At 47.8% G+C, this 13,671-nt stretch overlaps 1 protein-coding gene across 3 annotated transcripts in view; it reads left to right on the top strand.

Annotated features, from left to right (window-relative positions):
- The window catches only part of DGLUCY (D-glutamate cyclase), an 84,949-nt gene that overhangs the window by 2,038 nt on the left and 69,240 nt on the right, over positions 1–13,671 (top strand). For 2 of the 3 annotated variants that reach the window (XM_084792955.1, XM_084792956.1), the window contains exon 2: positions 1,294–1,472. The gene's annotated coding sequence lies outside the window, so the exon portion shown is untranslated. Of the gene's footprint in view, positions 1–1,293; positions 1,473–12,781; positions 13,002–13,671 lie in introns of those variants that run through there. The other variant, XM_084792957.1, reaches the window with a different exon arrangement.

Raw genomic sequence — 13,671 nt, 5'->3', positions numbered from 1 at the left:
ATTTGCATTTAAAAAAAAAATAGAGTGCGTTTTGTTATTTGGGTTTTAAGGATCTTCCAGCCTGCCTTAGGGCGGTTTATCACTTGTGCCTCACTTCATAGCTTTCCAAGCTTTTCTTCAACATTCGGAAATGTATCTTCTCCTTCTGTGAGGCCAGTGGTTTGGTGCTTCTCACACAAGCTCCTGGAGCAAACTGACTTGTGGAGACACTAGATGGCTTTCAATCTTGAGATTAGCATTCAGGCACAGGTCTCTGGAAAATTGAACCATGCCTTCTTAATTTTTTAAAATGTAAATCACTGTATGTGCGCATGCGTGTGTCACAGTGCCCTGTAGAGGCCAGAGGACAACTCTGTGCAGTTGGACTCTCATTCTGCCTTTGTGTATGTTGTCAGGCTGGTGTGGCCAGTGCCTCTACCTGCAGAACAGTCTTGCTAGCTCTGAACAATGTATTTCTGACTGAGGCCCATGTCCGGCAGCCCATGGGGAGACGGCCTGCTGTAGTTCTGCGTCCTGTGGTGCCGGTGTAGGTCCCGGTAGGTCTGCCTCCTGAGCCCAGCAGCGCTTTAGAGTTGAGGGTTTTTGGCTTGGGCACAAAGCCAGGTTCCCAGCCTCTCCCAGGGAGGTAGGGAATGAGTGTTACAATAAGCTCCTCTTCAGACTGAGACTGCGGGTCTCAACAAAATGTGGAGACTTGGGTGCTTCACCAGATCTAAGTGTCACAGCTCTTCGGCTCATCTACGGCGCCTGGCATGACAGGACATGCAGATGGCTGCCTGTAACCCACAGGCAGACAGGGTGAGCGCCAGCTCAGTGAGTGCTTCCTCAGGGGTCAGCACCAAGCTATCGTTCGTGGTTGAGCAGGCCCCAGCGGCTGCAAAGGCAGTTCTGCCATTGCTGCCTGATCACCAGGCACTCGGCAGCAGTTCCCCACCCATCCTGGGATAAATGGAGTCTCAGATGGTCATGGTGGAGTGAGGAATCAAGCCAATTTTACTTTGTGAATAAGGATTTATAAGCCCTGGGCAGTGAGGGTGACTGTGTCTGATTCGCTAGGGCTAAGGGTGCCAGGATGCTTCAGCTACATACAGTGGTACAGTGCCTCCATAACACATGACCCTTATCACAGGAAGTAAAATGGTACTTAATTAGACTATGCATGAGGGGATAGTGCTAGGTGTAATTAAGGACCATTTGCTGGAGGCTAGGATCACCAGCACAGGGTCGGGTACTTCCGGGAATTCCCTGTGCTTGTTGTCAGGAAAGGTCAGGCCTGTATTTTTTTTCTTTTAGGACTCTGTGACACCCCTTATAAAATCTGGAATCACCAGATCAGGCGGAGTAAGGACCCAGCTGAGAAAGGGAGTCCGTTCCGGAGAAGACAGACATCGACCTTAACCAGCAGAATCCGACACAAAGAGCTGTTCTGAAGTACAGTGACTGGAGATGCCACCTCATTACAGACCACACAGGTTAGATTGCACATCAGGTCGCCCAGTAACAGTGAGTCATCAGTTAGAGCAGAGCATTTCCTTCTCTGCAAAATGGAGCCAAAGCTCTCCTCTAGGAAGTAGGTATGGATCAAATGAGACAGCGCGTGGAAAGTATTTAGAGCAATTCCTGGCAGTTGGTAAGCTTTCAGTAAGTACTGCTCAGCTCTAACTTTTTCAGTACTTTGGGGAAAGGCGTTATTAGGCAGGCACCGGCGAAGCTGTCACTGAGAGTTCTTTAAATGGGTTTTCTCAGAGGGACAGAGGATGACTCATTTTCACCTACTGGCTTAAGAGGAAGGTGGTCAGTGCAGGGGAGGGTAACAACTGGGGTCAACGGGATCATCCAGGAGCCCACGTTTCTCCTACCTTTTGGCTCCCTGTTCTTCACACTCAAAGTTCACTCAGGAAGAGAGTGGGTTGGACAGGGGCTAGACAGCTTCCTGAGTGATGTAATTCAGAAGATGGACTGTCCTTTCCCTCGTTTCCCATTGGCCAGCATCTGGGCACACGTCACCACAGGAGAATCTGAGGAATGTAGACTCCAGCTGTACTTAACTAAAGACGCCCGAACAAATCTTAGGGGTTCTCCTTCTTAAAGAAAGAAAAGGAGAGTGGAGATTGAGAACAGTTGGTGGTCTCTATTTCACATCTCCATAGGTGTGTCCCTTGGACTTGAATTTGAAACTGTCCCAGCTGGCTTCTGCCCCTTGCCTGCTGCAAGCCTGTTTTACCCTCCGGATGGCTCTTGGCTCCCGTACTTAGGTGAACACCTCTCGAAGCAATGAGGTTACCTCCTACCAGTGGTCAGACTGTCCATAATTGTTCAGCCCGTACCCTCTGTACCCTGTACCCTGTACCCTGTACCCTGACATCCCAGCAACAGTCGCACTGGGCCCTATTTGAAGTGTGCTTGTTTTTCTGGCTCTTTTAACAACTTCCCTAGAGAACTTGGTGAAGACAGGGTATCATCCTGTTGCCTGGGGGAATCTCTCTTTGTCTCCATCGTGGAGAGGACCTTCTCCTTATCTTGCCACGGATTCTTTATGAGGTTCAACATGCTAGGCGTTCTGGTTGTGTAGGTATCCTGCAGTGGTCCATGTGTTAATGACCTGGTCCCGGATGTGTGGTGCTATTGGAGGTAATGGAAACTTGAAGAGGGAAGCCTACTGGGGAGCAGTTGGGTTCCTGAAGGCATTGCGACTGAAGGGGATATTTGGACCATATCACTCCTCTCTTTTTACTTGTTTATCCCCTCTCTGCTATGAGGTGAGTGCTTCCTCTGTCATAGACTCACAACATGATTTTCTGCCCCTGCTCAGGCCCAAAAGCAACCCTTCTGAAACATTTGAAACTGTGAACCAAACTAAACCACTCCTCTTTTTTTTTCCCTCCATATATTTTTGTATTTGAAACTGCATCTTCTAAAACTGATATTGAGAACCGTGACCTTGAGCAAGAACTATCTTTGGAAAGAGTCAGCCTATCGCTAGTCACGTATTCAGCATCTACTGTGAAAATATAGTGGGGGCTACAGTCTATGGGGCACTGGCTGCATACTATTTGCTCTCTGGCCAGAGAAGTAATAGGACAGAGATTCAAAAGGAATTTTTCCTCTCTTGAAATTAACTTATGCCAGGTATTTGTTACAGTAGCAGGAAGCTAACTCATACTAGCTCACTTGTCTGGGATGGGCAGTAAAAAGGGCCCGATCCTTTGTAATTCTAGAGTTCACTCTCCGCACTTCTACCGGGATTTCAGTAAGTCAAGTAATAGCTTAACTTGGCTCAGTGAAAGGATATGAAGGGGCGAATATATCAGTGTTGTCTTCTCATTGCTGTACAGGACGAAGACCGGAAATGAATTCCAGCCTCTCAGGAAAGCTTAGCACAGCACCGGACACCTACTAAATGCCTGAGTTAAGGTGCTGAAGTGTGAGCCTTGGTCCTAGAGTTTTGCAGAGTCATATACATTAATCTTCATTTCACCCTGATAAGCTCTACAGAGCATGAATTTTTCATATTTTTTTTAGACAAAAAAGAAAGCTAATCTCAGGAAGGAAAATAGTGGGCTGAATTTTAGCCATGTCCGTTAGACCCTCTGCACCCCAGCCCCCTCCATTATTAGCTCATCTAGAGCTAGGCACTTTGTTGGAGGTGGAATCTGTCGCATGTACAGAGTGATGTGGCCTCTCAGCTATGTACCTGAACCAGTGATCACTGCTAAGTGAAGGGGGATTTCATGTGGCTGTGGTGGTCAGTTTTCTTCCCTATTCTGCAGCCCCCTCTTCATCACTTTTGTCTACTCCAGCTGAGCCCCACATCTGGAACACCTCTGCCCTGCCCCTTCCCAGGGTGCTAGCTATGCTGGAGGAGCTAAGTTCATCGTGTGTGTGTTCTTTGAACTATTAACAGTCCTGGTCCCTAAGGCTGCCTAGAAACCTTTCCAATTGTCCCTGTCATTAGGCATTGGTATCTCTTCCTGATTGTTCTCTTGTTCTCAACCCTTTTTGTAGATACTTTTTTTTAAAAAAAACTATTTTAATTTATTGCAGTTTCTTATGTCCCTTTCTCCCTTTTCTACCCTAATCCCTTCCAACACTTCAACACCAGGTAGGAGAGAAAGAAGGTTAGTGGGGAGAAGGGGTGTAGTCCTCCTTAGCTACTTCCTGCTGGCTACAGCCCTTTGGGGATTCCTTAGGGGAAAGTCCAATCTTTGTTTCCTGCATCAACACCAATCAGGAGCAGCAGTGGGGGAGCAGGAACCTCCTTCTTCCTTCTCAGAGCCCCCAACACATACCCTCCCCCCCCTCTCTCTCTCCCTCTCTCTCTCTCTCTCCCTCTGGTATTTAGTCCCTCTCAGAGTCCTGAGAATTAAACTATTTGCAGCTTTCCTTCTCCCTCCTTCCTTCTCCCTCTCCCCCCTCCCCCCCTCTCTCCCTCCCTCCCTCTCTGTCTCTCTCTCCCTCCCCCTCCCTCTCTCTCCCCCTCTCTCTTTCCCTCTCCCTCCCTCTCTCTCCCTCTCTCCCTCTTTCCTATTCTTTCTCTCCTATCTCTCTCCCTCCCTCTCCCTCCCTCTCCTTTCCTTCTCCCTCCCTCTCCTCTCTCTCCCTCCCTCTCTCCCTCCCTCCCTCTCTCCCTCCCTCTCCTTTCCTCCCTCCCCCTCTCTCTGTCATGCCTTGAGCCTGTGCTTCAGCGGTGTGCTCATTGCTGTCTACGTCATATGCTTCCCTGTCTGAAAAAGGCCAAGTGCTTGTGCTTCCTGCTGTCTAGTGTCACTCTTGAGCTCCTCTCACCCTTTTCCTTCACTGCCAAACTCCTTGAAGGAACTGTCTACACTGTCTGTCTACACTGCCTTCCCACTGAGCACTCTACTGCCCATTCCCATCTGGTTTCTGTTTCCCTGACCTACGTGCCTGTGCTGAAGGCATCAAACAGAGCCATGCTCCAGATTACTTGAAGTTGTTCTTTGACCTGATCGCATCTTTCTGGGACTAGGTGTTGTCACACATCTTGTCCCTGTATCTCCTAGTGCCGCTGCTCTAGAGGTTTCTCCACTATCTCGATAGGCATATCTTCCTTTACAGAGACTCCTGTTTGTCTCACCCAGTGGCCTATGAGTCTCTGTGTCCTGTCCACTGCCCTTCTTGACCTCTGTTCTGTCGCATGATGTCTTCTACCACATGCTGAGAGCTGATGGTTTCCAGGTTTCCCTCCTCCATGTGGATCACCTCCCTGGAATCTGGTGCTCCATGGCCGGCTTCTGAGGCTCTCTGCACAGGGATGTCACATGGGTTCCTCCTGCTTAGCTTGTGAAAGCCAGACTCACCAGCATTTTCTTCTGAGGTTTCCCCTTCTTAAGTCCTTTTTGTTCACCAGGCAGTGGTGGCACATGCCTCTACTTCCCGCATTTGGGAGGCAGAGGCAGGTGGATCTCTGGGTTCAAGACCAGCCTGGCCCACATAGTGAGTTCCAGGAAAGTCAGGCTACATAGAGAAACCTGTCTCAAACAAAATGAAACAAAAAAAGTCTTTCTTTTCATGAATGTCACAGTTTGCCTGTTGCCCATTTCAGAGAAAGGAAATCTGGCCATTGTGGTGGATTCCTCTCTCTCATTGTGTCGTTGACTTCCATCAGTTCTAACATATCTGCTGAGTCTGCCTTTCCCAATGCCTTGAACCCTTGCTTCCTCTACCATTGGGAAAGTCCTGCTTGCTTTGGAAAAATTACACAACTATGATAAGGGTCCTCAGGGACCATCTTCACTTTTAATCCAAGTAGTGGCTGGACCATGGCTCACAACATCCTCTTACTCCTCTATGCTCCGAAAGTTCTCCCAATGGTAGTAGATATTTTCCTCCTTGCTGTGACAAAATGCCTGATAGGAACAACTCAAGGGGGAAAGGTTTATGTGAGCTCACAGCTTCAGGGGATTTCAGTCCATCATGGTAGGAGAGGCATGGAGGCAGCAACAGCTCAGTCCATGTTGGTAGGAGAATGAGGCAGCTAGTCACATCGTGTGGCTATCAGGAAACAAACAGAATGCTAGACTAAAAATGGAGATAGGTTGGACCTTTAAAGGCCTATCTACTTCTAGAGACCCATTTTCCATCCAGACCCTATCTCCTAAAGATGAAATCAGATATTCAAAAAACACAGGAACCCGTGGAAGACATTTTAGATCCAAAGTGTGGTACCAATAAAGTCCACACTCCTTTACTTTAGCCTAGGACCCTTGGACCAGTCTCATCTGCCTTCCCAGCCTCTCATCACTATTGATGGTGATGCCCACCACTTGGGATGCCCACTTATATCCTAGTGCTAAAGTCTATCAAAACATAATTTATGCACCACCTCTGTGTTTGTGTGTGTGTGTGTGTGTGTGTGTGAGAGAGAGAGAGAGAGAGAGAGAGAGAGAGAGAGAGAGAGAGAGAGAGAGAGAGAAAGAGAGAATCCCAGGGAGGCCTCCAACTGCTTCATCCTCTGACTCCTGAGTGCTCACACCTGCTGTTCATCTTCTACTTTTTATGTCTCTATTTCCATCCCATGCACACATGTGGAGGTTGCTTTATGAGTGGGAAAGAAATGAACTGTACTTTTTCAGAGCCTTGTCTCTGTCAAAGAGCCTGAGGTGTCACACTATGACAACCCATCAGCATAGTTTTGTTTTATTTCATTTTGGGTTTTTCTTTCATTTGGGTTGGGTTGGGTTGAGTTTTTTTGTTTTGTTTTGTTTTTTGAGACAGGGTCTCCTCTAGTCCATGTGGCCCGGAACTTGCTTTGTAGCTGAGGATTATGTTGAACTCCTAATCCTCCTGCCTCCACCTCCAAAGTGCTGGGACTGTAGGCACGAGCTACCATACTTGGCTCTTTCTGACTTTCAAACAGAGCATCAGTTGGCTTTAACTATCATGCTTATAGAGATAGGCAGCCAACTGGCAGAGAGCACCATCTCCTCTCTGCTGCCTCTCCTCTCTGGGCTCCCTCATTCATGGAGTCACTGCCTTTTTGTCTTTGAGGTTGACAGTTCATCAGGACTGTGGGCTGGAAGGAGGAGAAACGTCCTCTGTGGGGCAGCTGCGTGGTAAGCATTAGGCTTGCTCTGGGATGGAGTGGCTTTTCTCAGCTGTGGGCTGCTGGGGCTCCTTTCACAGCCCTAACAGAAGGGTTGCCTGTACCTTGCTCTGGCCGTAGCATAGTTGACCAGGAACAATGCTTCGTGCTGCATAGGCACTTTCACCATCAGGAGAAGGTTGTTTTTAGTTATTAGACTTGAAGTATAGTTACTGCTGGATCTGTTCTCTAAGATGTCGACGTTTCTGTCTCAATGTGATTTAAACCATAAGGGGGAATTTACATGTCTCTAGGCATGCCTGTTTGTGGAGTGAGGGATGCAGCAAGACCTGACTTTCCTTTTCAGCCTACATTTTTCTTTCCCTGTTGTCTTCTTTCTCAGATCAGCTATTCCCATGGGTGACAGAAATGGCCACTGGTAGCCCCTGCTCACATCGTCTTTTCAGATAGCAAATTCAAAGACATGGGCTGTTATTTTTCTGCAGCTACATACGGAGTGACTCCATGGGTCATGTGGCCATTCCTTAACAAAATATAGTCCTGGGGCTGGAGCTACAGCTCGGTGGTAGCCTCTGCTTAGCATGCAGGAAGCCCTGAGCTCAGTCCCGAGCACTGAGGAGTCGGGAGCATCATGGTTTTGAGGAAGGGTTATTTTCATTGGCTGCCTAGGTCTCAAATCCAGACTGAAGTAAGACCCCATCAGGGATAGGAAGAACATTCTGAAAAGCTTTTGGGTGGGGATGGCAAGATGACCCAGCAGGCAAAGGTGACTGCCACCAAGCCTGACAACCTGGGTTTGACATGATGGAAGAAGAGAACCAGCTCCTGAAAGTTGTGCTCTGACTTCCACCCATGTGCTGCGGCATGTGAGCACGTGTGTGTACACACACACACACACACACACACACACACACACACACACACACACACAAATAAACTAATTCGTTCATTCATTTTAAAATGTTTAAAACTTTCTAGACACGTGTGTCAGCCTCTTTGGGCTGTCATGCGTCACATGTGACACTACAAACACCAGACATGGGCTAACTAGAAGTTCTGGGAGGCAGGGGCTCTACATCTGAGAGTCAGCAGAATCATACACCCTCTGCAGACTTCTGGAACATTCTTTCCTTGTCTGTGTCGGCTCTGGTGGCCCCAGGCTGTCCTTGCTGTCCTGGGTCTCCCTCCCACCTCCCCTCCTCCTGCACAGGTCACCCCCCCCTTCAGTGTTTCTTCTCTTCTTTGTCCTTGCCATGTCCCCTGGCTCATTTCCTGCACACTGCCCTCCCCCAGCCTTGCTCTACACTGCAGCCTCTTGGCCTCTGCCCTGGTCATGTTGAGCTGGAGGCTGGGGTCAGGCTGATCCAGCTGGCCTGGCCGTCCTGCTGTCTCCAGTGGACTGCTGTTTGTGTACAGGTCAGGCACTGCTGGGGGTAGGAGCAGCCGGGGAAGAAGGCACCCTGCTTTCTGTCCTGTCCCCCACGGTGCTGGGCCTGGGACAGGGAGTCAGACTTTTGCAATCCTGAGATGTGACTCCCTAGTTCTGGTTCAGTTGATCAACGGGCTGGAGAGAGAAAGATGAGCTCCTGGCTGTGGTTCCCTTTCCCTACCTTCCAGCAGGTCAGCTGGGACTGAGGAGACAGAGGATTGTCTTTTTCTTTTTTAAATTTAATTTTATTTGTGTATACAAGGGTTTTCACAAGTGTGTGTGTGTGTGTGTGTGCGCGCGCGCACACGCACATGTTTTTGTGAAGGCTAAGTCAAGCCTCAGAGGTAGTTTACATTGTATTTTGAGACTGGCTCTTTCACTGGGACCCGGGGCACACCAATGGCTAGGCTGGCCGGCCAGCAAGTCCCAGGGATCCTCCTGTCTCAGCCTCCACGTTCTGGAATCACCAACATGGCACCATGCTCAGCTTTCTTACATGGGCGCTGGGGGTCATCTCTCCAGCCCCAAGAGTGCTATTTGTTTATAGAACAGGCTGGAAAAGTGGCCCATACCAAACTATCTAACTACCTCCTCCTCCTCCTCCTCCTCCTCCTCCTCCTCTTCCTCTCCCTCCTCCCCTTCCTCCTCCTCTTTAGAAGTCTTCCCATCTCTCCCCTCTCTGCACATGTGTGCTGACACCAGACTTCATAGCAGAGATTCCGTCTACTTTGCACCTGACAGTTACTGATCATACAATTCAATATGCTGACAAATTTCCGTGTAACATTCAGAGGCTTTGACTTGTCTCTATTATTTCACAATCCCCACACCATCTTTCTCTAGAACTTTTTCCTCACCTCAGACTAAACCCCCCTCCTAGCCCCCGCCCCTCTACCAGTCACTGGGAACTACTACTCTGGGACTCTTGCTCTCTTTATGAATTCAACTCATGCAGATACTTCATGTAAGTGAAATCATACAATATTTGTCTTACATCTGGCTTTACTTGTAGTGGCTTTTGCATCTTCAAGACACGTCTATATTACAACATGTGTAAGAATTTCATTCCCTTTGGAGTCTGAATAGTAGTTCAGGATATGCATATGTGTAGGTAGTTTATTGACACCCATCAGTAAGCATGTGGATCGCTTCTGCTTACTCTTTTGAGGAAGAGGTATTTGATCTAGGAAGCTCTACCATATCACATTCACAATAGGAGGGCTCAGGGTTTACATTTTTCTAAATCTTGGCTAACTCTACCTTCTGCGTTTGCCTTGGTTTTTCTGCAGTCGACTCCCAGTTCGATTCCCGTGGTTTGATTTGCCCTCTGTGATGCTTTATACTACTGTAAAGCCGTTCTCAGCCTGTGGGTCAGGACTCCTTTGGGGGCTAAATGACCCTTTCACAGAAGTCACCTCAGACCATGCAAAAACCCAGATATTTGCATTATGATTCATAACAGTAGCAGAATCACAGTTATGAAGTGACAGGGAAAATGATCTAATGGTCGGGGGTCACCACAACGCGAGGAACTGTATTAAAGGGGCACAGCACTAGGAAGGTTGAGAACCACTGCTCTAAAGTGTCAGCCTCTTCCCCCTAGCTCATTGCTCATTTGTACATTTGCTTCAGAGAAACATCTACCTAAGTCATCTCCCATGGTTTAATTGGGTTATTCATTTGTTGTTGTTGAGTGGTGGGAGTTTATTTAATCGCTATGGTTCCCTGATTCTTGAAATCTAGTAGAGGATGTGCCTTCTACCACACACGTCTGGTTTTGTTTTGTTGTCGTTATTATTTTTCTTTCTTTCTTTCTTTCTTTCTTTCTTTCTTTCTTTCTTTCTTTCTTTCTAGAGTGATTATGACATTTCCTGGCCCTTTACACTTCCATATGCATTTTAGAATCAGAGCTAGGCACAGTAGCACACACCTGTAGTCTCACCTACTCAAGAGGCTGAAGAAAAAAGATCCCCTGAGCCCATGAGTCTAAAGCCAGTCTGGCAACATGGAAAGATCCCATCTCAAAAATAAATGTGGAATTGGTTTGTTGAGTTCCTTTGAAAAAATAAAGTAAAACATTTCTAAGCTGCTGAAATGGCTCCTTTGGTAAGTGCTGCTGCTGTGCAAGCAGGAACCTGACCCAGTTAAAGCTGCAGAGCCCATACAAGGGACCTGAGTGCATGGAACCCCACATCTGAGAGGTGGAGACAGGTGACTCTCAGGAGCTCACTGACTGGCCGGCATGGCTACTTGGTGAGTGCCAGGCCAGGGGACACCCTGCCTGAACAAAAAGGGGGTGGTGCCTGAGAAAGAATACTTAAGACCGTCCTCCAGCCTTCATGTCCACATGTGCGTGCATACACATGTGAATGCACACACATAACACAGAGAGAGAGAGAGAGAGAGAGAGAGAGAGAGAGAGAGAGAGAGAGAGAGAGAGAGAGAGAGAGAGAGAGAGAGAGAGAGAGAGAGAGAGGATTTTGGTTGAAAAAAAACCAGAATGCATGTGCCAATTTAGAACAAAGTGACATAATTAGTGATGCTGACTCTTTTTGCCACGTGCAGAGCTTTGTCTCCATTTGTTCTTCTTTAAGGATTTTTAGTAAAGTTCTTCACAACAGATTTCACATGTTTCCTTAGATTTATGTCTGTGTTTGATGCTGTTTGTGCTTCAGTGGTCCCCAAGCTGTCATGGCTTAGGGCTCACTCTCGTCTCTCACCTCCTTCACAGCCCCACACTTCTGTGTTTCTTCTTCTGTTCCTTGTCTGTGCTTTCTGTACAGAAAAGGCCTTTGCAGATATAATGAGAGGAGATAAAGCCGCTGTGGAACAACTAAGTGGCCTGAAGTCCCGATGGCTTCATCTAGGAAGGTGTTAACAATTGTCCTTCGCTACCCCTGGTGAGGCTCTCAGTCTGTGTTTCCTACCTTTCCCCTTCCTCATGAACCTAAGGTGCCCCTCATCCCCTGCCCAACTCTGGGGACTGAGCCCAGGGCTTCCTGCATGCTGAGCAAGTGCTGTACCACTGAGCTGTAGCCCCGTCCCCAGGCCTATGTTTGTTAAGGGATGGTCACATGACTCATGGGGTCACTCTATGTGTGGCTGCAAGAAAATAAGTATTTTATGTCTTTGAAATTATTATCTCCAAAGACAATGTAAGCAAGAGCTGCCAGTATCTATTTTGTCACGCCATAAAAGAAACTATGATTGCCGAGAAAACCCAACGTCTTCTACAACTAAGTTATCACAACTTCCTACTAGAATCCAGGAAGGTTTTTGACATAAAATCAATCTATATGAGTCAGTTGTACCTTCATTTACCACTAACGGAAAATAGAATTTTACAAGATACAAAGCTGGGACAGGTGAGAACGGAATGTTCCAGAAACCTGCAAGAGGACTATGGTTCTGCTCTCTCTCCAATTTAGAGCTTTTGCCTTCCAGAACTTCTAGCTAACACATTTCAAGTGTTTGCGATGTGATGTGTAGCAGTCTAGAGAGGACGTTACATGTGCAGAGGGATTTTTATCATGTTTTGATTTATTTATATGCGCCACAGCACTGTGGATGTCAGAGGACGATTTTCAGGAGTTGGCTCTCTCACTTCACCATGAGGGCCCTAGGGGTCGAATTCTGGTTGTCAGGTTTGGAGACAGGCACCTGTATCTGATGAGCCATCTCTCCAGACCCACGCAGAAGCTTTCTGATCCTTCTCTGGGACCTTGGACTCTGGCTGGCTGGTTGGCCAGCAAGTCCTGGGCTGTAGAAAGGCTAAGAAAGTATAACCATGGTGTCAGAAGCGAAGAGATTTTGAGAGAGACTGACTGTAGAGACAATGAGCCCCAAGCAGCTGCATTTCTCTAGGGAGTCTCTCGCTGGAGGAGGAACAGGCTGGGGCCCTGATGCCAGCCGGGGGGAGCTCGTGTCCAAGAAGGAGATTTTGCATAGGACTAGACAGGAGCTGGTCAGCACTGCCGGGTTACGCACACCTTTTCCCCCATTTAAACTGAAACCTCATATCAAGACCCAAAGACGGACTTGTGGGGTGACTGGTCCCCCTTATCCGCTCCTTTTCCCAATGCGGCCACGATGAACAAATTCATTCTCTGCTTTTCACTATCACTTTCCTTGTTCTTGGCTGAGCAAGGGTGGGTGGTTGAGCCTCGCTTTTTATGGCTTCCTGGGCCTGGCCTTTGACCCTAACAACTCTAATAAGAAGGAAACCGAAGGAAGGCAGCCGGCTGTGCCAGAGCCAGGGAGCCAGGGGCAAAGGCCGAATTACTCCAGGTGGCCATATAAAGGAACTAGAAGCTCAGCCTCACAGCTATCTGGGGAAGGGAGCCCTGCTGACAGGCAAGTTTCTGAAGTAAGCAGTGCTAAGGAGGAAACCATTGCACAGATTAAGCCTGGACGGAGGGTCACAGGTTTGCCAACTGGTGACACTGAGACATCACACCAAGTGGTCTGATAACTCACCGTGGAGAGGTGCTCGTCTCTTAGACATTTCAGGTGAGTATATTGCACCATTCATTGCTCTGATGTGTTGGATAAGCTCACAAACCTAATTCTCTCTCTCTCTCTCTCTGTGTGTGTGTGTGTGTGTGTGTGTGTGTGTGTGTGTACGCATGTAAGTGCGTTTGTATGCGTATACATGGAGGTAAAACACAGGACAATCTCAAAGTCATTTCTCAGGTACTGTCAATTTTTTTTTAAAGACAAGATTTGTCACTGGACTGAAATTCTTTAAATAGGCTAGGGTGGCTGGCAGGTGAGCCCCCAGGGAAAACTCTTGTCTCCGCCTTTCCAGTTCTGGGATTACAAGCACGTGGCACTTCACCCAGCTCTGTTTATGTGGGTTTTAAGGCTCATCCTCGGGTTCTCACGTTTGCCAGGCAAGCACATTAGGGACTGAATTATCTTCCTCTCTCTCCCTGCTGGTATGATTTGACAAGTCTGTGCACTCCTAATTGAATTCGGTAAGTTCAAAGGGCATAACTTTTTATTAGTACAAATAAATTATTTATCATCTTGCACCTTGTGGCTGGGCTGGACAGGTGGTGCTTGTATACTTCTGCAAATGAGATGAGGTGCCATTCCTCCTTAGGGCCTACATTTGGGGTGGAAGAGCTCAGAGAGAATTGCAGCCTTACACAAATAGAGCGACGCAAAGAGCAGCGAC

The sequence above is a fragment of the Acomys minous genome (genome assembly GCF_964271855.1).
Source record: "Acomys minous genome assembly, chromosome: 8".
In the NCBI taxonomy this organism is placed as follows: Eukaryota; Metazoa; Chordata; class Mammalia; order Rodentia; family Muridae; genus Acomys; species Acomys minous.
This window is presented reverse-complemented; position numbering and strand designations above follow the sequence as displayed.